Source organism: Ascaphus truei, chromosome 3 (genome assembly GCF_040206685.1).
Source record: "Ascaphus truei isolate aAscTru1 chromosome 3, aAscTru1.hap1, whole genome shotgun sequence".
Classification (NCBI taxonomy): Eukaryota; Metazoa; Chordata; class Amphibia; order Anura; family Ascaphidae; genus Ascaphus; species Ascaphus truei.
Genome location: NC_134485.1, coordinates 155,174,688 through 155,200,074, shown reverse-complemented (window position 1 = coordinate 155,200,074; position 25,387 = coordinate 155,174,688).

The following is a 25,387-nucleotide window of genomic DNA, read 5'->3' as shown; positions in this document are numbered from 1 at the left end:
ACCATCTGCTACCTGATGGCCAAAGGAATTTCCTCTGGTTTTTATCCATACCTGGGGACACAGTATAAAAGATAAAATCTGCATCTCCCATCTCTCTCTCTCCCCCCCTGCATCTCCCATCTCTCCCCCCCTGCATCTCCCATCTCTCTCCCCCTGCATCTCCCATCTCTCTCCCCCCCCTGAATATACCATCTCTCTCCTCACCTGCATCTCCCATCTCTCTCCACCCCTGCATCTCCCATCTCTCTCCCCCCCTGCATCTCCCATCTCTCTCCCCCCCTGCATCTTCCATCTCTCTCTCCCCCTGCATCTCCCATCTCTCCCCCCCTGCATATCCCATCTCTCTCCCCCCCCTGCATCTCCCATCTCTCTCCCCCCCCCCCTGCATCTCCCATCTCTTTCCACCCCTGCATCTCCCATCTGCCCCCCCCTGCATCTCCCATCCGCCCCCCCCTCTGCATCTCCCATCCGCTCCCCCCCTCTGCATCTCCCATCCGCCCCCCTCGGCATCTCCCATCCACCCCCCCTCTGCATCTCCCATCCGCCCCCTTCTGCATCTCCCATCCACCCCCCCTCTGTATCTCCCATCCACCCCCCCTCTGCATCCCCCATCCGCCCCCCCTCTGCATCTCCCATCTGCCACCCCCCTCTGCATCTCCCATCTGCCCCCCCCTCTGCATCTCCCATCCGCCCCCCCTCTGCATCTCCCATCCACCCCCCCCCCCCTCTGCATCTCCCATCCGCCAGCCCCCTCTGCATCTCCCATCCGCCCCACCCTCTGCATCTACCATCCGCCCCCCCCTCTGCATCTCCCATCCGCCCCCCCTCTGCATCTCTCATCCGCCCCCCCCCCCTCCCACGGAGTCAGTTGACGCCGCAAACAAGGAGGGGAAGCGAGGGGCAGCTGGCACGTGGCGCAGCTCAAAACGTTTGCACTCCCCTGAACAATGGGACCACGCAAGGTCAATTTTTGAAAAGTACTGGTACAGTACATCCAAAAAGCAGGCGAAGACCTTAAAGAGGTCCTAATACCATACCCTGAGATGACAAGTCGCTGGTCTAGGAATCTCTGAGACTGCCTGATTAAGAGCCACTTGGAGGAGAAAAAACCTGACAACCTCACTCCCAGACAAACCGAAGGGCTGTTTCAGTTGTTATAACAGTAGTCTCATCAAAATTGCTTTTAAAAACTGGAACACACGCACCTTTGACATTCGCAAATGTATCAACTGCAAGACTACAGGTGTTCTCTGTATGGCTGAATGTATTTGCACAAAAAAAGTACATTGGGAAAACTAGACGCCCCTTCAGACATCGTGTTCTAGAACATCTAGGGACCATATGGATACACCTGTAGCCAGGCATGTCATCGAATATCATGGTGGAGATAGTTCCGTCTTGACTTTTATGGGGATTGACCACTTAATCCCTGGATCAACATCCTTCCCATGTATACTTATTTGGCATATCCCTGTATACCTTTCCCATGTAAAAAGATGTCCAACCTTTTTTTGAATAAATCTATTGTATCTGCCATCACAGTCTCCATGGGTAACGAATTCCACATTTAACTGCCCTTACTGTAAAGAACCCTTTCCTTTGTTGCTGGTGAAATCTCTTTTCCTCCAACCTTAAGGGATGGCCCCGAGTCCTTTGTTCTGCCCGTGGGATGAACAGTTCTTTTGAAAGCTCCTTGTACTGTCCCCGAATATTTTTGTATATAGTTATCATACCCCCTCTTAGACGCCTCTTTTCTAATGTAAATTAATCTAATTTAGCTAGCCTCTCCTCATTAGTTAGATTGTCCATCACCTTTATTAATTTGGTGGCTCTTCTCTGCACTCTCTCTAGTTCTATAATGTCTTTTCTTAGGATTGGTGCCCAAATTTGTACTCAATATTCAAGGTGTGGTCTTACTCATGCTTTATTAAGGGGCATAATTATGTTTACTTCCCTTCCATCCATTGCCCGTTTGATGCAAGCAAAAGGAGAAAAAACTGCCGCTCACTAACTGTATAGGATATAGTATATACTGGTAGGGTGCATACAGGAGTAGAATATATAGAGAAAAGGAGGAGGTTACGAGGGTAACCCAAAAGAATCCTATTTGCACTCTCTATCCACACGAAATGGCTAGGAAAAATTAAATGCTTGGGAGGAGCCCAATAGCCGTTTATTACACATATTAAAACATTTTATTTAACATATATACAAGGATAAGGGAAACCACTATGTGGCGATAAAATGCTCGGGGGTAGGTACGGGGAAGGTTGAGTAACTAAGATGGTATTAATATTGAACACGATGTAGTTGCCCAATTGCAAAATGGGAGATGTGGGGGATATAGGGTTAGATGGTAGTATGCAGAGGTAGTTAGAGTGTATGTATAGTTAGTGCATGATATGTATATCAGTTGCTTAAAGGGTATTCATATATTCATACAGTAGTAACATATGTCTAGCAACTGTACATATAACTATATACAGATATATATACACTCTTTACAGTAGAAGGTATTATGCCTGTCAATGCAGCTGGCACCGCTGCTAGTGTAGCTACCTCTGTATACTCCGGCCCCCAACTATGAGTCACTCATAGTCCCAGAATCATAACACTAATCGTTCCATTCATTGGTTGCAGGGTACACATATATAACCCAGAGTATTGGTGATAATGTATATGGGTCAGGTGTCCCGCTGCTGCTGGTGGGAGGAAGAGGTATTATTACTATCAATGCAGTTAGCACCGCTACTTGTAAAGTTGTCTCTGAATGTTCAGGCCCCCCACTATGCATCACTCGTAATCCCAGAATCACAACACTGATCATACATATAGCTCATAATGTTCCATTCATTGTTTACAAAGTGTACATATAACCGAGAGTGTTAGTGATCGTGTAAAGGGTCAGGTGCCCCGCTATTGCGGCATTAGAATGGTTGTATACGACCTGGCATCATATGCTGTTCAAACGAAGCTTAATTGTGCCGTCCCGTACCTGCGCTCCCTGATGACGTCATGACAAGGGCGTCATAGCAACCGACGTACGTTTAGCGCTATACAGCGCTTTGTTAACTCCCATTACCTTGACAAACGTACCAGGGTTGCTATGACGCCCTTGTCGTGACATCATCAGGGACGTCATTCTAATGCCGCAATAGCGGGGCACCTGACCCTTTACACAATCACTAACACTCTCGGTTATATGTACACTTTTACGAGTGACGCATAGTGGAGCTTCTAGAGAGTGCACGCGTATCACGCCAGCGACCAGTCACGCGCCACCAGAAGCTCCATCTCTGCCTCTATCGGCTGTGTAATGGGACGCACCTGCACGTTCCAGCAGCCTATCAGAGAGGGCTCTTCTGCTTCCTGGATGCCTCCCATTGGTGGGAGGTCCTTTAAATATGCTGTCTGAACTCTCTTTCATTGCCGAGCATAACTTCCGTTTGTGACGCTGAACCTCACTGCACCTAGCCTGTCTGCCTCTTACCTTGCTGCCTGACCCTGCCTAGTACCCTGGACTTTGTGATTCTCTCCTGCTCTGACCCTGGCTTTGGATACGACGACTCTACTCTCTCCTGTACTGACCCTGGCTTTGGATACGACGACTCTACTTTCTCCTGCACTGACCCTGGCTTTGGATAAGATGACTCTGCTCTCTCCTGCACTGACCCTGGCTTTTGGATTACGATGACTCTGTTCTCTCCAATCCTGACTCCAGCTACGTACCCCAACGATCCGCTACTCTCCACACCTAGACCCGGCAAGTACCACTTTTACGCTGTCCTCTATAACCCTGACCGAGCTTGCAAGACTATCCTACACTCTAGATGCGCCCTTGCGGTTGTGGTCGGCGTTCTATATCAATCCCTACCTCAGCCACGCGGTCGCGCCTCGTTTGTGGTGTGCTACGTGTTACAACCTGGCACTAGAGGGGCTCTCCGCCTGTTCCAAAAGTATACACGTTATTGCCTACTTACCATCAGAGGTGTCTGTTTAGTAGTCCACACCTCATATTGTATCCTGAATTGTTGGTTACATTTACTGTAGTTGTTCTCATAACAGGTGCTCGTTTCTGAGATCCTCATAATACTCAATACTATCATTAGTGTTGTTTCATTGGGATGTTTAATATTCACACATTACCATGTACTGTATAATGTCAACATTGTGTGCATTCTTCTATGCCCTAATATATACATTACTATTACCAATAGCCTACTGGTATTGGACGCCGTCGTCCAATCAGGATTGACTATGCACTATATATACCAGGGGTTATTCAGGTGCTCCCACCCAGCCTTGACAAAGCAAGTTAGCGAAACATAAATTTGTAAATTACGTAATGGCTTCAGAGGGGAAAAACACTCTGTTCGTAATCGGAGCACACCTGCCTCTCAAACTTTTAAGCAATGCTCTTTTAAGAACGCGCCATTTTATTTTATCTGCATTAGTCTGGTGGTTCCCTTATCTATGAGTGTATCGTTATCCAGAAATACTCTTTTACAGGCAGAGTTAATAGCAGTATGGAGTGAACTGTAACCCGCAGCTTTAGGGATTAGAGACAATAACAATTCTGTCTTGTCTGTGTAAGAGCACAAGTGCAATTGAGGTTCTCACATGGTTCATTCGGTGTCTAATGTTTAGATACTTACGGAGAGACAGTTATTTTGCGTTAACCGCACTTTGGCTTTCCCTTAATTCAGACCGCTACTTTTGTGTACAGCAACTTGCAAGCAATATTTGTTCTCTCCGTATTATACTGACATTTACCTCATGGGATTCTTATGTCCTCGTCTGGTCTGGTTTAATAGAGATACTGGGTTAACCGCTATCAGGCTACCCCTCTATCCAGGAGTGATTAGCTGTCATGCGCTCTGGCTGGCGCTGAATTGTTAAACACACTTAGAAAGTGTGAAAGGCTGAAGGTAAAGCACAGGGAGTATGATGGGACCACTAGGGAGGCTCAGGGACAAAGACGGCAATCTTACCCCTGTCAGCTCATCCGTCCTGGGTCCTGCAGCTCCTCAGTAGCCAGTCCCGCAGCATGCATCTGGCAATGTAACATGTAGAGATGAAGGGGAGAATCCAGTGCTAAAACAGCAGGCTGCACCACAGCCTCCTCCTCTACGCGTTTCACGCTCTGCTGGCACTTCGTCTAGGAGTGAGGAGAGTGCCTGCAAGCCCAATATTTAAAGTACAAACCCCGCGAATAGGGACTTAACTAAAACTTTTTCAGCTGTGGACCTCTAGAGAAGACAAGTCTGTCTCAGTGAACATATAGTTGACATATAATGACCACATGAGTTAAACATGACAAGTAATATTCTATTTTTCCTATATTACATTCAAGGAACAGATTTAAGAAATCTCTGAATGGTTCTGATTGCTGAAAACACAAATAAGAATAAAAAACATATAAAGAGTTAATGAATGTTGCAACATTAATTGGGTCCCATGAAACATAGTCTTTGAATAATTGTACTCTTAAAATTGTATGGTACTCTTTTACAAAAGACTTCTAATGGATCACGAATCCCTAGTGAAAGGAAAAGGGGAAGGAGCGAAGTGGAAAAGGAGGAGGAAAGAGGGGGGAAGAGAAAGAAAGGGGAAGGATGGGGGAGGGGGGAAAGGGGAGAAGGGGGGGGGGAAGGGGGGGAAGGGTAGGAAGAAGACAAAGAAGGAAAGGAGAGAAAGAGAAAAGGATGGAAGGGGACAAGGCGGGCAGAAGTATTCACAACATAACAAACAGTGTGATATGTATAAATATACAGTATATAAATGAACTTGGAAAAAATGCAATCATAAAAAACATCTTAGATCCCAATCTACATTCAGTCCATTGGGCTGCAACGTATTAAGAGTAAAGATCCAGTGTGCTTCTCTTTGGTGGAGGATTTTAATCCTATCTCCACCCTGTATGGGTAAAGAAATTTGTTCTATTCCCACACACTGGAATGACCCTGTACAGCCCAATGTACATGAATTGAGATGTCTGGACACAGGATGTAACATGTCGTGATTACGGATCAATCTAAGATGCTCTAAGATCCTAATCTTGAGCATACGACTTGTTAGGCTGATGTACTGTTTAGTACAACGGCAAGTCAATAGATAGATCACATAATCAGATCGACATGAGATAAAAGATTGTATCTTAAATCTGCGTGTCCCATCTGAATTGGAGAAATGGGTAGCTTGCAGCATGTTCGGACAAATTTTGCATCTCCCACATTTATATGAGCCAATTAGTTTGGGAAAGAACGACCTAACGGACTGAATGGGTTTAAGCACACTGGGGGACAGTTTGTTACCCAATGTGGGAGCCTTGCGGAACACAACTCGTGGACCTGTACTGACGATTTTAGATAACAGGGGATCTAGTGTCAAGGTACCCCAATGTTTGTTAATGATAGATTTGATAGCAAGGGCTTGGTCGCTATAACCTGTGATAAAGAAAGGAACATCTGATCTATCAACTGGTCTGGATTTAGTTGGGGTCATGGAGATTAAAGAATCTCTTTCAGTACCTAGAGCTATTTCAAAAGCCCTGTTTAGATCTTCCTGCTGATAGCCCCCGTAGCCAAGAATCTATCTTTCATATCATCCGCCCTCTGAACAAAGTCCTCCACGGAGGAACAGTTCCGACGTAAACGTAGGAACTGCCCCCGTGGGATACCTCTGATCAGGGGGCGGGAATGACAGCTGTCAACATGTAATAGTGTATTCCTAGCATTTTCTTTACGGAATATATCCGATTGAATGCATTTGGAATTGTCCACATATAATTTAAGATCCAAAAATGGTATCTTATTGATATGATAGTTATGTGTGAACTTCAAGTTCAATTGATTATCTGACAGGTAGTCAAAGAATTTGAGCAACTCGACTTCCCCCCCACTCCAGACCATCAACAGGTCATAAATTGTAAGGAATCCGCTCCTGGCTTTGATTATAGCCTTGTAGACCTCTGCAGTTGCAAAAGCTTCCTCGGGCACTCAATGGCACATGTGCTGCCTTTCATTGCAGCTTCTGCCCTGTGCTCCATCATTGGAGGAATGCTCACACACCCTTCCCCTGTGATTGGATCTCCGCCCTTTATATGTTGGGCTTTGGCTCTGAATCAGAGCCGAGCATAAATCCTTCTCTGGACGTTACTGTCTCTGCCACAAGCTGCCCAGGCTTGTCTCCTTGTGTACTAACCTCTCTAGTTCTCATCTCTAGTTCCTGAGTTCCTGAGACCTGCTGCTAGTCTTCATGCAGGGGCTTGTGTTTCCTGAGTATCCTGAGGCCTGCTACTAGTCTTCACGTAGAGGCCTGTGTTTCCTGTTTCCTGCTTCCTGAGGTCTGCGGCTAGTTCCACGCAGAGGCCTGTTCCTGACTCCTGTGCTGAAGCGTTGTTTAGCCAGCACTGGTACCTGTTGCATTCTCCCCTTTGTTACCCTTTGTTTCCAGAGGCCTCCTGCTAATCTCCATGCAGATGCCTGCTTTGGACTTCTGTGCTGAAGCGTTGGTTTCCCCGACGCTGCCCCGCGGTGTACTTTGGCCAGCATGCTGTCTCCCCCTGCTGAGACCGGCATCAAGGGCTGAGCCCGCTCCTCGCGCAGAGGCCACTCCCGCGCTCATGCTCCTAAGCTGAAGCGGGGAACGCCTGACTACCCTTTGCCGAACTCCTGCTTGAATAACGACGATGCTGCCTTCTCCAATCCTGACCCTACTATGTATGACTATGAACTGCGCACTCCAGATCAGTCTACGTGGACAAAGGTCGGTGATTATATAACCCCACCTCAGCCCCGCGGTCCGGTACCCGGTTTGTGGCGAGCACAATCGTAACAGTATGCTCGGCCCCACAAAACCGGACCGCGCCGTGGCGGGGGTTGGTAAATGTTTAACTGTACCTATGTCTCAGGCTGCGGACCAGTCCCTGTTTGGAAGACCATACCTGTTTGAGAGACTGCCCCTTCCTGAGAGTGCGTTCTTGTATGAAGGTTTAACCCCTCAGGAAAGACTGATTCGTAAAGAATTCCTTACTAGATCTAAGCAATTTAAAAAGGAAAGAAGGTCTCAACAGGCCCTGCTCTCCCAACGGCACCGTGTTTTTTCCACCTCAGATCGAAAGACTCTAGATCAGATTCTAGATGCCGCCCGTGTGTTATACCAAGATTTTGACCTAATCATAAGTGAGCCTCTTCTCGCTGCCTAAGCACTTTCTAACCACAATTTTTTTTCTGCCAGCCCTGTTACTAAACCCGTGTGGGTACCACCCCCCCTAAGAATGGCCAAACCATCTCCGTGTCGCTGTCCGCTAAGGAAGAAGGTGCCACGGTCCCTAGTCCTGAGTTAACCTCACTGGGTTCTGTCCCCGAGGTTATTCCTGTCTTAACCCCTGCTAGTCAGGCCTATGAGTCCCCCACTGTAAATCCCTGCATCCCCCAGGTCAGTGTATCTTCCCTAGCACCAGAGAATGAACCCTGTTTGCCCTCTCTTTCTAACCCAGAATTTCTAAGCTCTGTCCCCGAGGTTATCTCTGTTTTAACCCCTGCTAGTCTGCTCTGTGAGGTCCCCATTGTTAACCCTTGTATTCCGCAGACTAATGTTAGGTCCCTAGGACAAGAGGCTGAACCCCCTATGACCCCACTTTCAGAAGCTAGCTTCTCTTTTTCTGATTCTCAGGCACAGCCTGACTTAACCCTTGAGGTTTTTTCTGTATTAACCCCTGCGGGTCCCCTATGAGCCCCCCTTGGTAAATCCCTGTAGTCCTCCAGTTAAGGACACCTCCTTAGCTTCAGAGGATGAACCCCTTACGTGCCCATTTTCGGAGACAAATCTCCCTTCTGGTTCTCAGGTACTATCTGCCTTAACCCCTGTAAATCCTTGCTGCCCTCTGGCTAATGTGTCCTTCTTTGCATCAGAGAATGAACCCCCACATCTCACAGCAGGGGTTGCACTGAATAACTTCCCTAACGTTCAAGTTGCTGAGCCTTTGGATACTCCTTACTATAAGTCCCCTGGCTCAGCTAGAATTCTCGGGGCTGCGCCCCCTGAACCTTTGGCAATAATTGTGGCTCCAGTTAAAAGTATTCAGGAACCGTTTGTTTCCCTAAATCTGTTCGCAGAATCCCCACTCCTAGGTATTTTGCTGACCCAGTCTGTCACTCAGAGAGCTGAAATCCCTGCTTCTGAGCATAGACCCCTTTCCTTGAAATCTATAGTCGTTTCTGATGTCCCAGACACTCCTTCCCAAATACCCACTTCAGAGACCAGTACAGTTGTGGTTGCCCCCCTTGTACTGTCTGTGTTCTCTTCTCAAATCCTAGGGTTAAAAGCAAACAGTGCACATTATGCTCCTTCCCTAGTGACCCCTTCAGAGACCAGCACAGTTGTGGTTGCCCCCCTTGTTCTGTCTCTGTTCTCCTCTTCTCAAATCCTAGGGTTAAAGGTGAACAGTGCACATTATGCCCCTTTCCAAGTGACCCCTTCTGAGATCAGCGTATCTGCTTTTGCTCCCTTAGTACAATTACAGTCAGGCCCCTCCTTTTTGAAGGATCAGGTATTCAAATTTAAAACTCCCTTTACCCCTGATTTTGTAAACCTGCAGTCCCTTCTTACCGTAGTTAAAAGTTCTCCAACAGCCGCTGAGTTAAGCTCTGCCGCTACTAAATCTTCTGTTGCAGAAGCAACCTTCCCTAGCTCACTTCTGTTTGTCCTATCTGTTATGCCTATTCCCAATCATTTTCCTCCTCTGTCTCAGAGTGTTGCTATTCCTGTCCTTGACTCTAAGGGGTTCATGAAGTAAGCGGCGGAAAAAAGCATGCGCCAGTTTCTTAATTCGCCATGTTTTTGGCGTGTTTACGTCGCTGTATGCTGTAAGTGGCGAAATGTGCGGCGAATCAATGCGCCGCCACCATTAGCAAATATGTGGATTCGCTTGGCGGAAATGTTGAAATGGTGTGTACGCACCGCGTGTGGCGTGCACGCACCGCATGTGGCGTGCACGCACCGCGTATGGCGTGCACGGTCCGCCAATAGCGTGATGTTTTAGAATCGCGCGCTTAAACACCCAATGGCGTGATTGTGCTGCCTATTTAAAGGTAACATTTGTTACTATTCTTTCTCTGTGTTGTTGTGAGAGAGAGGGAGTGACGGACAGAGCTGTGCATTGTGAAAGTACTTCAGACAGGTGTTCATTGATTTGTGTTGTGGTGTAATATTGTGTGTTTAGCATTTGTTGGTATTGTCTATTAGAATTTGTTGAGTGAGTTTGAGATTTTTTTTTCTTGTGTTGCTTGTGAGTGGTACAGGTATGTACGGGAGGCGTGCCAGTCAGAGGACTGATGCTGGGGTGAGTGATGTGAGTGAGGAGAGTGATGTTGACAGTGTTGATGCTGTGTTCAGTCCTGAGAGTGAGGAGAGTGATGCTGCTGTGAGTGTTGCTCGTGTGAGAAGTCGTGTGAGAGAGGGGAGTGATGCAAGGGTGAGTGCTGCTTCTCGTGTGAGAGAGGGGAGTGATGGAAGGGTGAGTGCTGCTTCTCGTGTGAGAGAGGGGACTGATGCAAGGGTGAGTGCTGCTTCTCGTGTGAGTAGCCGTGTGAGAGAGGGCAGTGATGGTAGGGTGAGTGGTGCTCGTGTGAGTAAGGGGACGCGTGGTGGTGGTGTGCGTCGTGGTGCTGTGGCATCTGATGGTGCATTGCTTCTGGATTCTCTTCCATTGGAAGAAGGAGAGACCAGTCAGCATCAGGCAGGTGCCAATGCAGCACGTGCTTCAAAGAACAAAAAATCCGTTCCAAGAAATAAAAGATTTAATGAAGCGGAAAAGACAGCCCTTGTGACGGGCATTGTGGCAAAATATGACCAGCTCTATGGTCATTTACTAGGTAAGATATAGTAATCCTTTATTATGTTTAAAATTATATTCCTATGATTATGGTTAAATATGTTCTAATACATGTGATTTCATGGGCTTTATGTATGTCATATGTAATACATGGTATATATGTGAGTATGTAAAGGAGGTTAAGGATGTATGTTAAAGTCATGTGTGTATTTATTAATGTAATCGATCTGTAAAATATACTTTACACTTAACAAGCTCCTAATGAACAGCCAAAATAACCACCACATATATCTAACCATATGAGTGTCACAGAGGAGTGCTACTGAGCATGGCAATATATATTTAAAACCAGAGACACCACTTAAAACACAGACAAACCTCAGTTTTTGCACATCCAGTGAAAATCATACACGGTACACTGGCTAAATATATATGTATAAATATGTATTCGTAAAATGCTGTAATCGTTTGACATTAGTGGCCAAAATTGTTGTTAGCCCCTGAGCCAAGGGCACGCCAGACCACAATTCAGAGGTCCCTAACGCTAATATAAATTATGAATAACCTGTGTAATAACAGGAACAATGATTCATAGTAAATCTGTCAATATTAGTTGGTAACTTCTAAGTCTGATTAAAGCCTTTATTAACCTGTATATTACCAGGAAAAGCACTCTGTATTACAGTTGTCGCTACCATTCTGCAAGCAAACTATATATTGCCATGCTGAGTAGCACTCCTCTGTGGCACTCATATGCTTATATATACAGGCATACCCCGCATTAACGTACGCAATGGGACCGGAGCATGTATGTAAAGCGAAAATGTACTTAAAGTGAAGCACTCCCTTTTCCCCACTTATCGATGCATGTACTGTACTGCAATCGTCATATACGTGCAGAACTGATGTAAATAACGCATTTGTAACAGGCTCTATAGTCTCCCCGCTTGCGCACAACTTCGGTACAGGTAGGGAGCTGGTATTGGTGTTCAGGACGTGCTGACAGGCGCATGCGTGAGCTGCCGTTTTCCTATTGAGCGATATGTACTTACTCGCGAGTGTACTTAAAGTGAGTGTCCTTAAACCGGGGTATGCCTGTATGTAGTTGTTATTTTTGGGGTTTCTATAGTAGCTTGTTAGGTGTCCAGTATCCTTATATATATTATAATGGAGCTATTCTTCATTAGTGATTTTTTTCATTCTATCAGTATTTTAATGCAGCATGCAAACTACTGTGATTTAATATTCTTTATTTTTCAGGTATTTTCTATTATAGATAGGTTATGAATAATCATTTTTAGCGATATTAATGTAACATGTGATCAATTTCTTAATGTACAGTATACTTATGTATATTTATTTTTAGGTCATCATGTGTATATATATATGTTATACTATATATTTATTTCGTGAATAAGTGAATATAAGGCGCTAACAACTTAAATACATATAATAGTGATACGTGCAAGTGCAATAATAATTAATATTAGTGCTCAAATAATAAAAAAACCCTGCTCAAACCCTCTGGTAGAACCTGTTTCCAGGGTTCCAAGTAGAAAGATGTATTTCAAACAATCCAGGAGGAGCAAAATATAGGGAAATAAAAAACAGAAAACAGTGCAAATTTAAGTGCAGACGTTGAGACTATGATGAAATATTAATGACGATATCTTGGCTCTGCTGGTCTATCTACTTACAAGATGTAAGTGGTAAGCATGCAGTTGGCAGATTGGGCTGCCACCCCAGGTAGTATCTGTGTATTTGTGGATATCCCTCCAGGCTTATCTCATCAGGGTAACCATGGTGTACATAAGGGAGGAAACAAAGCTACATAGCGCGATCTGTCTTTCCAAAAACTTTATAAAATGAATATGAGCATATAAAATGTGCACTTACAATGTGCTAGAATTAAAATTGCATTTATCACAATCACAGTGATTCTAGGGGGTTTAATCCGATCTCACCGCCTCCTCTCTGGCTCTGGATATCAGCCGTCTGCAGCCTGGAACGCTCAGCTCCGTTTCTCCTCCGGCGCGTGTGACGTCACTGCTCAGTGGAAAGTACAGCTACGGATCCCTCACTAGACCAAAACACCACTCTACGCGTTTCGCCCAGCTCAACAAGCTGTCAATGGCTTCGTCAGGAGTGTGTGAGTTGTGGGGTTAATGAATGTCCTTTTATACCCTCTCTGTTCTAATTATACAATCAATACAGACAATTACCTCAGCGCTATGGTAACCAATCTTTACATGAGTATTCCAATTAGGATATCCATATTACACATAATACATACTTTGATTCTTGATGAAACATCATTTTCATAGGAGTTAATCTTTATATAATGTTATCCATCTACAGGAAAATTGTATCTATTCAGCACTTAGAATATACACATGGAGTATCCAGTGCTGTTTGATAGTATTTTAATTTATAATTGGCAATTTGCATTTTTTAAAAAGAAGGTTAGGCTGATTTCTTTTAAAAAGATTTTCTTTGAGACTTGTGTTGGTCTCTATGTCTACAATAGAAGCTGCATCACAAAAAAAGGGGGGGGAGGGGGAGGGTTTATTTTAGTTCAGGAATGAATGCATAAAGTCAGCAATTGATACTGGGCAATTTTAACTTATGTAATTGGATAATTCAAGTTGCTGCTATTATCTTGCAGTCTGATTTATTGTGACCTAATTTATGTTCATGTCAGTATTAGTTTCATTATTATTTCAACTAACTAAATTACTTAGAGTCTGCTTCTGTGTAAATAATCCCAGACAACTTTACAGATGATTCTGGGATAATTAAATTCATATCTGGTGTTATATTTAATTGGTTTTAATACTAGCTGACATTTTAGAGGGAAAACTCAAGTAGATATTACTTATAAAGTAATTAAGCTCTTAGTGCTTATTGTATAATTTTTAGTGTTTAAAAGTGACTACAAATTTGGGTGGAAAATGACATTTCATTTACATTATAATATACATATTTATGCAATCTATATATTTTTTGTATTTTTTACATTTTTTATATTTTTGAACATATGTTCTCAATACATGTTTTTAACACAAACGCAACATACAACAGGACATCTATGTTCTACTCTAAAGATCTATAATGATAGAGACTCATACACATTCCAAAACATTTTTATACATTATGTCATATCAAAAAGGTATTATACAATCTCTGGCTATCAGTGCTAATACACATAGTGTGATGTCACTATCTGAAAACACACGCAGATAGGATATATTGAGCCTAGAAGAGAGGAAAAAGGAGAGGCAAAAAATGGGGGGGGGGGAAGGAGATTACATTCAGTTAGATGGTCAGACTAAGAAGGGTGTCAGATCTAATTCTGCATTCAGGCCCTTTGGTGTCATGGTTTTTAAGCGGTGGATCCAAAACGCTTCCCTTCTCAGTAGTTCTAAACCTCTATCGCCTCCCCTCCAATGTGGCAGAACATGCTCTATAGCTTGATAATGCAAGCCTGTCGGTTCCCCAGCATGGAAGTCAGAAAAATGTTTTGGAATACTGTGATTCTGCAACTTCCTGTGAATCCCACTAACATGTTCCAATATTCTCGTCCGTACAGGCCTTATGGTCTTTCCAACATATTGTAACCTGCAGGAACATTCCAAGATATAAACCACATGGTCTGTCCTGCAGGTTATGAAGCTTGATATTTGGAAGCTTTCGCCTGTAACGTTTGATACAAATTGGTTTTGGTTAGGTGATTTGAACCGACAGGCTGTGCATGTCTTGCACCCATAAAACCCCTTTGTATGTAGCCAACTATTATCTGTACAGTTTTTTTTATTTCTCAGAGCACTTGGTGCGAGTTGATCTTTGAGATTCTTGGCTTTTTTATATACTATACTAGGTTTATTAGGGATGACTGGGCCTAAGACAGGATCATTTTTTAATATATCCCAATGTTTAAATAGGATTTTTTTGATCACATTTGCCTCTCTATTGTAACCCGTAAGGAAGGCATATTCAAAGTTCCGGTTTTCCTTTTTTATCTTATCTTTTACTTTCAATAGGTCAGATCTATTCATATTCCTAACTTTTTCCCTAGCGCCATTTAATAGTTCCTCATTATAATTCCTCTCTAGAAATTTGCTCTGGATCCTATCTGACTGTGTTTCGCACTCTTCTACATCGGTGCAATTCCTTTTAATGCGTATCAGCTGACTGATTGGGACGTTGTCCATCCAATTAGATAGATGGCAACTGTCTCTCCTGATGTAGTTGTTTTTATCGGTGTCTTTGAAATGTGTTCTTGTCTTTAACATTTTATTTTCAACATAGATGTTTAAATCTAGATAGTTCACCGCCGTGTTGCTCCACTCATTGGTGAAAGAAAGATTACATGTGTTTACATTCATATTGTTCAAAAATGTAATGAGTTTGTCTTCTCCCCCACTCCAAATAATAAAAATATCATCTATGTAACGGCGATAGGTGACAAGATCCGCGCCCAGCTCGGTATCACTCCAGATGTTGTCATTTTCCCACTCTGCTACAAATAGGTTTGCGTAGCTGGGCGCGCATGGATACTCCATGTGTATATTCTAAGTGCTGAATAGTGTGACAAACGGCTTACTCCGGGGCTCCGCCGTCTGTCCGGGACTGTTAGAACACGGTCTTTTAGGGTAGGTTAAATGATGAGACGTCACGTACTGTTCCTTTAAACAGGCTATGCCTGGTTTATTCAGTCCCAGGCACTGAGACTGCCACAGTTTAAACAGAAAACAAAGCCAAACAAAAAGCTGCTCGTCTGAGCGATAACTTAAACTTAGATGTCCCTGACTCAGAGTTGGAAGTGGCTTGTCCACTTCCACCAACAAAATAAGTACCTTTGCAGTCTTTAGACAAACTAACAGAATGAATGAAGCGATTTGGGAAAGAGGCTTTCTCACCCCTCTGCAGTTCAGCAGCCTTCCAGGCTCTTGGGCGGGGCCCAGAGGAAACAGGAAACAGGTCTTATATACCTGAACTCTAATCAGCATGACAGGTGACAGAAAACAGGCAGCAGACAAACTGTGGAATGGAGTGCCTGTACCACGAGGCTGCCCTGTTCAGCTTAGACAGGACAGAAACTATTCAGTATCCTGGGAGCCCTGTATATGGAGTTTATTACCAACCCCTGGTTTCTGTCACATATCCTCCCCCCCAGCTCAGACCTCGAGGGGTGAGCGACCATGGATATTAGGGAGTGCATCCTTGACAACCCGTCGGCATTGCCATGTTTGTGCCCCGACCTGTGTTCCACAGAAAATTTAAAGGGCTGTAGGCTTAGGAACCACCTGGTCACCCTAGCGTTCTTCTCCCTATTTTGACACATCCAGGTAAGGGGTGCATGATCTGTGACCAATCGGAACTTTCTCCCCAACAGATAATACTTGAGTGTCTCTACAGCCCACTTTATTGCGAGACATTCTTTCTCGACTATGGAGTAATTTTTCTCCTGGGGATTTAGTTTCCTACTTAAATAAAGGATGGGGTGCTCCTCCCCTTGAGACTCCTGGGAGAGTACCACCCCCAGCCCTACCTCAGATGCGTCGGTTTGGACTACGAACTCTTTGGAGAAGTCAGGTGTGACCAACACTGGTTGGGCACAGAGAGCTTCTTTCAGGCTTCTAAAGGCCTGTTCGGCTTCGGGGGACCACTTTACCATTAGCGGTCCTCTTGCTTTTGTGAGGTCGGTTAGTGGGGTTGCCTTAGTTGCAAAATTGGGAATAAACCTCCTATAGTAGCCAATTAACCCCAAAAAGGTCCTTACTTGTTTTTTTGTGACTGGCCTTGGCCAATTTTGTATCGCCTCTACTTTGAGTGTTTGTGGTTTGAGTAACCCTCTACCAATAGAATACCCCAGATACTTGGCCTCCTCCAGACCAATAGTGCATTTAGCGGGGTTAGCAGTTAGTCCAGCAGACCGAACTGCGTCGAGCACAGCTTGGACCTTTGGAAGGTGGGACTGCCAATCTTCACTATGGATTACCACATCATCCAGGTAGGCGGCAGCGTACCGAACATGTGGTTTTAAAATCTTATCCATCATTCTTTGGAATGTGGCGGGAGCTCCATGTAAGCCAAAAGGCAGCACCTTATATTGAAAGAGGCCGTCTGGGGTTGAGAAGGCTGTTTTTTCTTTTGCCCTTTCTGTGAGGGGAACCTGCCAGTACCCTTTTGTTAGGTCTAGGGTTGTGAGATATCGGGCTTTGCCCAGTCTCTCTACAAGTTCATCCACCCTGGGCATAGGATAAGTATCAAATTTTGACACCGCGTTTAGTTTCCGGTAGTCATTACAAAACCTTGTTGTACCGTCTGGCTTTGGGACTAAAACTATAGGGCTGTTCCACCCACTTTGGGATTCCTCAATTACGCCTAGTTTTAGCATTTTTTTAACCTCTAAACTTATAGCCTCTCTCTTGGCCTCTGGGATTCGGTACGGTTTAAGGTTAACTCGGACCCCCGGTTCAGAGACTATGTCATGTTTAATTACGTTAGTTTTACCTGGCTGTGTAGAGAAGATTTCTTTGTTCCTTCTCACTAAACTCTGGACCTCTCGTTTCTGATGCACGGACAGTGTTTCAGCTATGCTAACCTCTGGGTCAGTTTCTTGATTCTCTGACGGACCTGGGGGTACTAGGGTTAACAAGACCTCTCTATCTTTCCAGGGCTTGAGTAGGTTTATATGGTAAATTTGCTCAGGTTTCCTCCTACCTGGCTGCCTTACCCTATAATTTACTTCTCCCACTCTTTCCAAGACCTCATATGGCCCATGCCATTTAGCAAGGAATTTACTCTCCACGGTGGGAACCAGAACTAGTACCCTATCACCTGGAAAAAAAATTCTGACCCTAGCACCCTTATTATACGTATTCCTTTGTGCTTCTTGAGCTTTCTCCATGTGTTCCCTCACTATGGGTAGGACTGCAGCAATGCGGTCCTGCATTTGGGCAACATGCTCTATTACACTTCTGTAAGGGGTAACCTCGTGTTCCCAAGTTTCTTTGGCTATATCCAGTAAGCCCCTTGGATGTCGGCCATACAATAGTTCAAACGGGGAGAAGCCTGTGGATGACTGGGGAACTTCCCTAATGGCAAATAACAGGTATGGTAACAAACAGTCCCAGTTTTTCCCATCCTTATCGACCGCCCGGCGTAACATGCTCTTTAAGGTTTTATTGAACCTTTCCACTAAACCATCTGTTTGTGGATGATAGACTGAGGTTCTGAGATGCTTGATTTTTAGGAGTTTACATAGCTCTTTTGTTACTTGGGACATAAATGGTGTTCCCTGGTCAGATAAGATCTCTTTAGGAATTCCGACCCGGGAAAACAGAAGTACTAACTCTTTTGCTATGTTTTTAGCAGAGGTGCTACGTAGGGGAACTGCCTCCGGATATCGGGTAGCATAATCTAATATTACCAATATATGCTGATGTCCCCTAGCAGACTTTATTAGGGGTCCTACTAGATCCATAGCAATCCGGTCAAATGGTACCTCTATTATGGGAAGGGGTACCAATGGGCTGCGGTATGCTTTGAACGGGGCGGTGATCTGACATTCTGGGCATGAGGAACAATAGTTTGTAATTTCTGCCAGAACCCCAGGCCAATAAAAGCTTCGGAGAACCTTTTCTTTTGTCTTTTCCACCCCTAGGTGTCCCCCCAATGGATGACTATGTGCGAGGTGTAATACTACGTTACGGAATGTCCGTGGTACCAACAATTGTTTAGTTGTAACTGATTTTCTTTTATCAACCCGATATACTAGGTCGTTCTCTACCTCGAAGTAGGGGTAAGCAAGTGACCTATCTGGTTGGCCATGAGTACTATTCTGGTCCCGTATATTTCCCCTTGCTACCGCTAATGTGGGGTCCTCCCACTGGGCCTTCTTAAAACTCCCAGGACTGACCTCTAGGTCAGCGAGGGTCTTATCCTGTACTGGGGTGGTAAGTGCCTGATCAACATCTTGATTTGGGGTATTCCCTACCAAAGTAGTGATGGGGAAGGGAATTTCACAGCACTCCTCCTTTTCCCCCTTCTTATTTGGGCCCTCGTCAACCTCCATTTCTGAAAAAGGGAAAGGATTTGTTTCTTCTAACACTTCGTTATGGTCTGCTATTGAACTCTGGGCGCTATTCTGAGCTGGGGACCACATTTTTAGAAAATGGGGAAAGTCGGTCCCTATTAACACATCATGTGCCAGTTTGGGTACAACACCCACCTTGAAATCTAAAGAACCAAATTCTGTTTCAAAAAAAACATCAACAGTGGAATATTCATGATTATCCCCATGTATACAACAAATTGCCACTCTTTGTGAACTGTTTACCTGTTTCTTCTTAATGGGCAATAGGTATTCGGACACTAGTGTGACCATACTCCCAGAGTCAAGAAGTGCCCGAACCCTCTTACCATTAACCTTTACAAATGCCCACAGATGGTTATTCAAGGGGTCCTCTGGGCTAGGGCCCATACATTGGGACAACAGCGAATAAGGTTCCACGCTGTTGCATTGCATGGGCTCATCATTTAGTGGGCAGATTTTTGCTGTGTGGCCCCTCTCATGACAATTTACACATTTAGGTACATAGTCTGTGTCCCACTTAGAGCCTTTTCCCGGCTCCCCATGTTGGCTATTGCCCTTAGTGTGCGAACCACTGTTGCTGGAGCGGCGTGAAGGTGGTCGCCGCTCTTCAGCGCCCCTTAACCCCGGTACCCTTTTACCGTCTCTGGAAGAGTCCTGGAACCTCGGATAGTGGGGTTGCTCCACGACTGTGGGTTGCGGGTGCTCTTCTGCTGCACTGTACCTTTCTACAAGGGCCACAAGCTCATCCGCATTGTGGGGGTCACTCCGACTGACCCAACGGCGTAAGGCAGAGGGAAGTTTCCTCAAGAACTGGTCCATGACCAACCGTTCCACGATGTGGCTTGCTGAGTTGATCTCGGGTTGTAGCCACTTCCGGGCGAGGTGGATGAGGTCATACATCTGGCTTCGGGTGGCTTTATCCATCGTGAAGGACCATGCGTGAAACCTTTGGGCACGAACAGCCGTGGTTACGCCGAGGCGGGCGAGGATCTCGAACTTCAATTTTGCATAGACGTTAGCTTCGGCTGGCTCTAGATCAAAGTAAGCCTTCTGGGGTTCGCCGCTTAGGAAGGGTGCGATTAGACCAGCCCACTCAGCTTCTGGCCATCCCTCTCTCTGTGCCGTGCGTTCAAACGTGAGAAGATAGGCTTCCACATCATCCGAGGGTCCCATCTTCTGAAGGTAGTGGCTTGCCCTGGTCATTTTCGGAACTGGGGCTGCCTCTGCCAGTGGAAGGTTACTGATAGTCCCCCTCAGGATCTCGAGTTCCTGCTGTAAGCCCTGAGCGAACCGCTTTTGCTCCTCTCTCAGCAGGCGGTTTGTCTCTTGCTGGTTTGCATTAGTCTCTTGCTGGGCTATTAACAGCTGTCGCTGGGTTTCACTCGCCTGTTGCTGGGCTTCATTCGCGTCTTTCTGGACAGCGACATTGCGTACCAGCGCACTCACCACGTCTTCCATCTTGTTTGGAGAGAGAGAAAAAAAAACCTTCTTTTTTTTTTTTTTTTTTTTTTTTAAAGTTCTTTAACCCCCAGACCTTTCAGTGTTCTGCCCGCATTCTCCACCATATGTGACAAACGGCTTACTCCGGGGCTCCGCCGTCTGTCCGGGACTGTTAGAACACGGTCTTTTAGGGTAGGTTAAATGATGAGACGTCACGTACTGTTCCTTTAAACAGGCTATGCCTGGTTTATTCAGTCCCAGGCACTGAGACTGCCACAGTTTAAACAGAAAACAAAGCCAAACAAAAAGCTGCTCGTCTGAGCGATAACTTAAACTTAGATGTCCCTGACTCAGAGTTGGAAGTGGCTTGTCCACTTCCACCAACAAAATAAGTACCTTTGCAGTCTTTAGACAAACTAACAGAATGAATGAAGCGATTTGGGAAAGAGGCTTTCTCACCCCTCTGCAGTTCAGCAGCCTTCCAGGCTCTTGGGCGGGGCCCAGAGGAAACAGGAAACAGGTCTTATATACCTGAACTCTAATCAGCATGACAGGTGACAGAAAACAGGCAGCAGACAAACTGTGGAATGGAGTGCCTGTACCACGAGGCTGCCCTGTTCAACTTAGACAGGACAGAAACTATTCAGTATCCTGGGAGCCCTGTATATGGAGTTTATTACCAACCCCTGGTTTCTGTCACAATAGATACAATTTTCCTGTAGATGGATAACATTATATAAAGATTAACTCCTATGAAAATGATGTTTCATCAAGAATCAAAGTATGTATTATGTGTAATATGGATATCCTAATTGGAATACTCATGTAAAGATTGGTTACCATAGCGCTGAGGTAATTGTCTGTATTGATTGTATAATTAGAACAGAGAGGGTATAAAAGGACATTCATTAACCCCACAACTCACACACTCCTGACGAAGCCATTGACAGCTTGTTGAGCAGGGCGAAACGCGTAGAGTGGTGTTTTGGTCTAGTGAGGGATCCGTAGCTGTACCTTCCACTGAGCAGTGACGTCACACGCGCCGGAGGAGAAACGGAGCTGAGCGTTCCAGGCTGCAGACGGCTGATATCCAGAGCCAGAGAGGAGGCGGTGAGATCGGATTAAACCCCCTAGAATCACTGTGATTGTGATAAATGCAATTTTAATTCTAGCACATTGTAAGTGCACATTTTATATGCTCATACTGCACCGACACACTTTATTCGAGCAAATACCCAGTATGTACCTGGCAGATACCTGGAATGCGCCGCTCCTCACCTCTGACAAGCCCCGTTGCGTTTGCCTTCCCAGCCTGGGTTCATGCCTGGCTGACGGGCGGCTAATCTGCTAAATGATAATGATAAGGATTTAATAGGCTGCAATGCTTCGCGTGTCTACCAGATGGCATAAATTCATGAATTGTAATGCAGTATATATATATATACTGTGCAGTATTGCAGCCAGTGGGAATAAAATGCTTAAATCCCTGCATGGAAAATACCTCAATGCACTCGGGCAGAAAACAGTCACAAACCTCAATACACCCGGGTATACCCGAATTCGTGGGACTAGCCAAGCTCGAATAAAGTGTGTCGCCAGTGTATTCATTTTATAAAGTTTTTGGAAAGACAGATCGCGCTATGTAGCTTTGTTTCCTCCCTTATGTACACCATGGTTACCCTGATGAGATAAGCCTGGAGGGATATCCACAAATACACAGATACTACCTGGGGTGGCAGCCCAATCTGCCAACTGCATGCTTACCACTTACATCTTGTAAGTAGATAGACCAGCAGAGCCAAGATATCGTCATTAATATTTCATCATAGTCTCAACGTCTGCACTTAAATTTGCACTGTTTTCTGTTTTTTATTTCCCTATATTTTGCTCCTCCTGGATTGTTTGAAATATATACTATATATTTACCCATACATAGCATATGTAGCGGTCATGTAAAATGGCTACAGTCATCTCTCCTGCTGACAGTAAGGCCTGGTAAGTTGTGGGCATGCCAGCAGTAATTATGGAGGTTTGCCCTCACACCCTGGTGGGGTGCCCTGTGTATGGATGGGAGTGGTCACATGCTCTGACTCCCTGGTTAGTGATGTCAGAGGTGTGTCAGCTTCCAGAGTGTACATAAGGCACAGCACTGTGTCTAAAAGTTAGTTCTGCGTTCTATCTGAGTTCTGGGTAGTTCTGTGTTCTATCTGAGTCAAGTTCTAGCAGATGGTTATGTTATAGTAACTGAAGAGAAGACTGTGTCCAGGGACCTGGCACAGGGCAGAGATCCCTGCGGGGATAGGGAATCCCTATTTAAGGAGAACTACACCTTTCAAAGGGAAGCACTGACTGAATATGAGTGGCTAGAAAATCTACTGCGAGGGGCAGCTAGCCCACTCAGGCAATAAAGATGTTCTCAATCAAAAACCCTCTCGTGTACATGTGTGGAGTGAATGTACAGAGAGGAGCACCACCGAGGAGTTCCTCGCCATGACCATCCCCAAGTGACCAAAGGGATCCTGATCAGGTGGAGGCGCTGCACTGGAACTAGGTAGGACTCTGCACACTACCTCAGCTGCCTGTCTGGATGGGTTCTCCCCACACACCATCATGCGGGAGACTCAGGAGTCCTGTTGCCAACAGGTGCACCACCAGACACTATCACACTGTAATGGGGACCGGTTAGACCACAGGGGCCAATGTGAGATTGGGTGGGTCAGGCCGGGCCAGAAATACCGTTACATTTGGAGGCGCTGCTGAGATCAGACCTGTCAACAGGACAGGCTCTAGCTAGGCACACTGGGAAACAGGGAGAGCGTCTGCTGCCACTCTGTGCTGTGTAGGGACGGACCTAGGGGTGGTCAGGGGCTGACAGGGTATTGTCAGTTCGCAGGGACGACCCAGGGGCCTGAAAGGAGTGAGGGGCCTGGAGCCGGGCTATAGCTGACTTAGTCACTTTGAGGTAGTGCTAGTTGGTAGGACGCCAGAAGGGATAGCCTGTTAACGTGGTCAGGAATCCTGGAGAGGGTCTGCGCTAGGCTGACCAAGAGAGGTAGATGCCCCAAGTACTTCATGGCAGAGCCAGAGTACTCTAGCCCATTCCAGACACTTACCATAGGGAGCACAGACTGGGAGGAAGGAGTTACAACAGACACTGAGAGAGTGAGCCTAGCCTGAGGTAGTGCAACATGAGTCCAGCCTAGATCAGGTACACATGTGGTGGTGCATCTGAGCAATCTTTATTGTACTGGTGTGGTGGCTGCCCCGCAGAGCGGAGCCCCATGTACGATAACTGTTACGAGAGAATGGAGGATCCGCGTGGTGCGGAGAGCCCAACATGGCGACCAGAGGCTGATGGGGAAGGCACCCATGGCGTGCGCCCCACTGAAGAGCAAATTGTCGCTGAGCTGTCTTTAACTAGTCTGCTCTGGAGTGGAGCGAAGGCTGTGGCTGCCCCGTTTTTGTCCTGTCTGGGACACCGAGGGGCCACCCTTGAAGAGTGTGAATACATTATGATAACTGGGGGGGAACCCAGTGAGGAAAGCAAACAAACTGACATTTCGGGCTTAAAAGCCAACCAAAATGGCGGTTCCCGCTTGCTAGGGAGACCGCATGGGCCAGTCGCAGAGAAAATGGCTGATACAGAACTTGCAAAGAGCTGGCCGGGAATGGCGCGAACAGCAGAGCCCCGCCCTGATGGGGGGTATGGCGCGAAAACTATGGCTGCGCCTTCATGGACAGTGACTCACTCGGCCCCTGTGCTGAGTCAACCGCTTAGTCTATGGGACCCTCCCTTGATTTCCACCAGGGGGAGTGACTTTCAATTATGGCCTGTGGGAATGCACCCACTGGGCCCAGGGACTGATATCCAGACGGCGCCACTACAAGAAGTAGTTCCGGCCGCGGAGGTAACGTGCAAAAAGGAGGGATATTTTGCACGAAAAGCAGCAGCTAGGAGAAGGCGGGAACTAGCCACGGCCCAAGAATCCACCTCTGATGAAGAAAGTGGCGCGAAAACGCAGACTGCGCCCACCAGGACTGAGAAAGGTGCGGCCTTAATTAAGGGGCATGATATTCCCCTGTGGGATTGGCCCATAATTGCAACCCCTGGGGGTGGGTTCCAGTTATGCCAGCGGAAGGAGGAGCCGAAGCAGGAAGTGGCTGGCCCAGAAGCTTCTACCGGTCAGTTGCGAGGAACCACTGACCTGGAGAGACCCATACTGAAAGTGGTCCCTACTAAAAGAATGGCCTGCTCCTCCACTGTGGGAACTATGGTCTCCACCCAGCCCTACTCGGTACCTGGCGGGGTACTGGTAGTCAGGGTGGCTAACACCGAGACGGTGGTCGGGCTCTGCCTACAATGCGGGCTGCCCGGAGGCATTGTTAATACGGCGGCACGCTGCCCACAATGCGGGACACTATACTTATGGCCAATGCCAACGTTCATTCCAATTCAATCTGCTGACCCCCCGGGGGATACGGCTAGGCGCTCCGCCGAGTCCCCTGGTGCACTGTGGATCAATCGTTCAAGTCCCGGAGAAAGGGGACTGGAGTCGATAAAATCGGCTGGGTCAGCAGCAACCGAGACGGTCGGGTCACTTCCCGACCGCATTGAGAAAAGACTTTCGCCCCGATCGGTGACCCCTAAGTCAGGGAAGGGGTTTACTCGGATGAGGATCTCCACGAGCTAGCAGAGGTGAAATCGAGGCCCAGGACAGAACCGGGGAGGACGACACCCCGAGGGGTGAGTGGCAGTCTGGAGAACAGGGCGTCCCCCGCAGATTGGCGAGCCGAGAGACGGAGTCCGGCCGCCCCAGGACCTGGCGGCGACGGGAGAGAGACGCCTACGCCCCTGCGGAATGGTAAGCGAAGCCCCATCACTTACCTTGTTCCGGCAGATGGCGGGGTGGTGGAAGGGCCGTGCCAGGCCCCAGACGCACGTGGAGAGACGGCATCACTTCCGGTGAGGACGACGGCGGAACTTCCGGATGTCGTCATCGAGGAAGAGA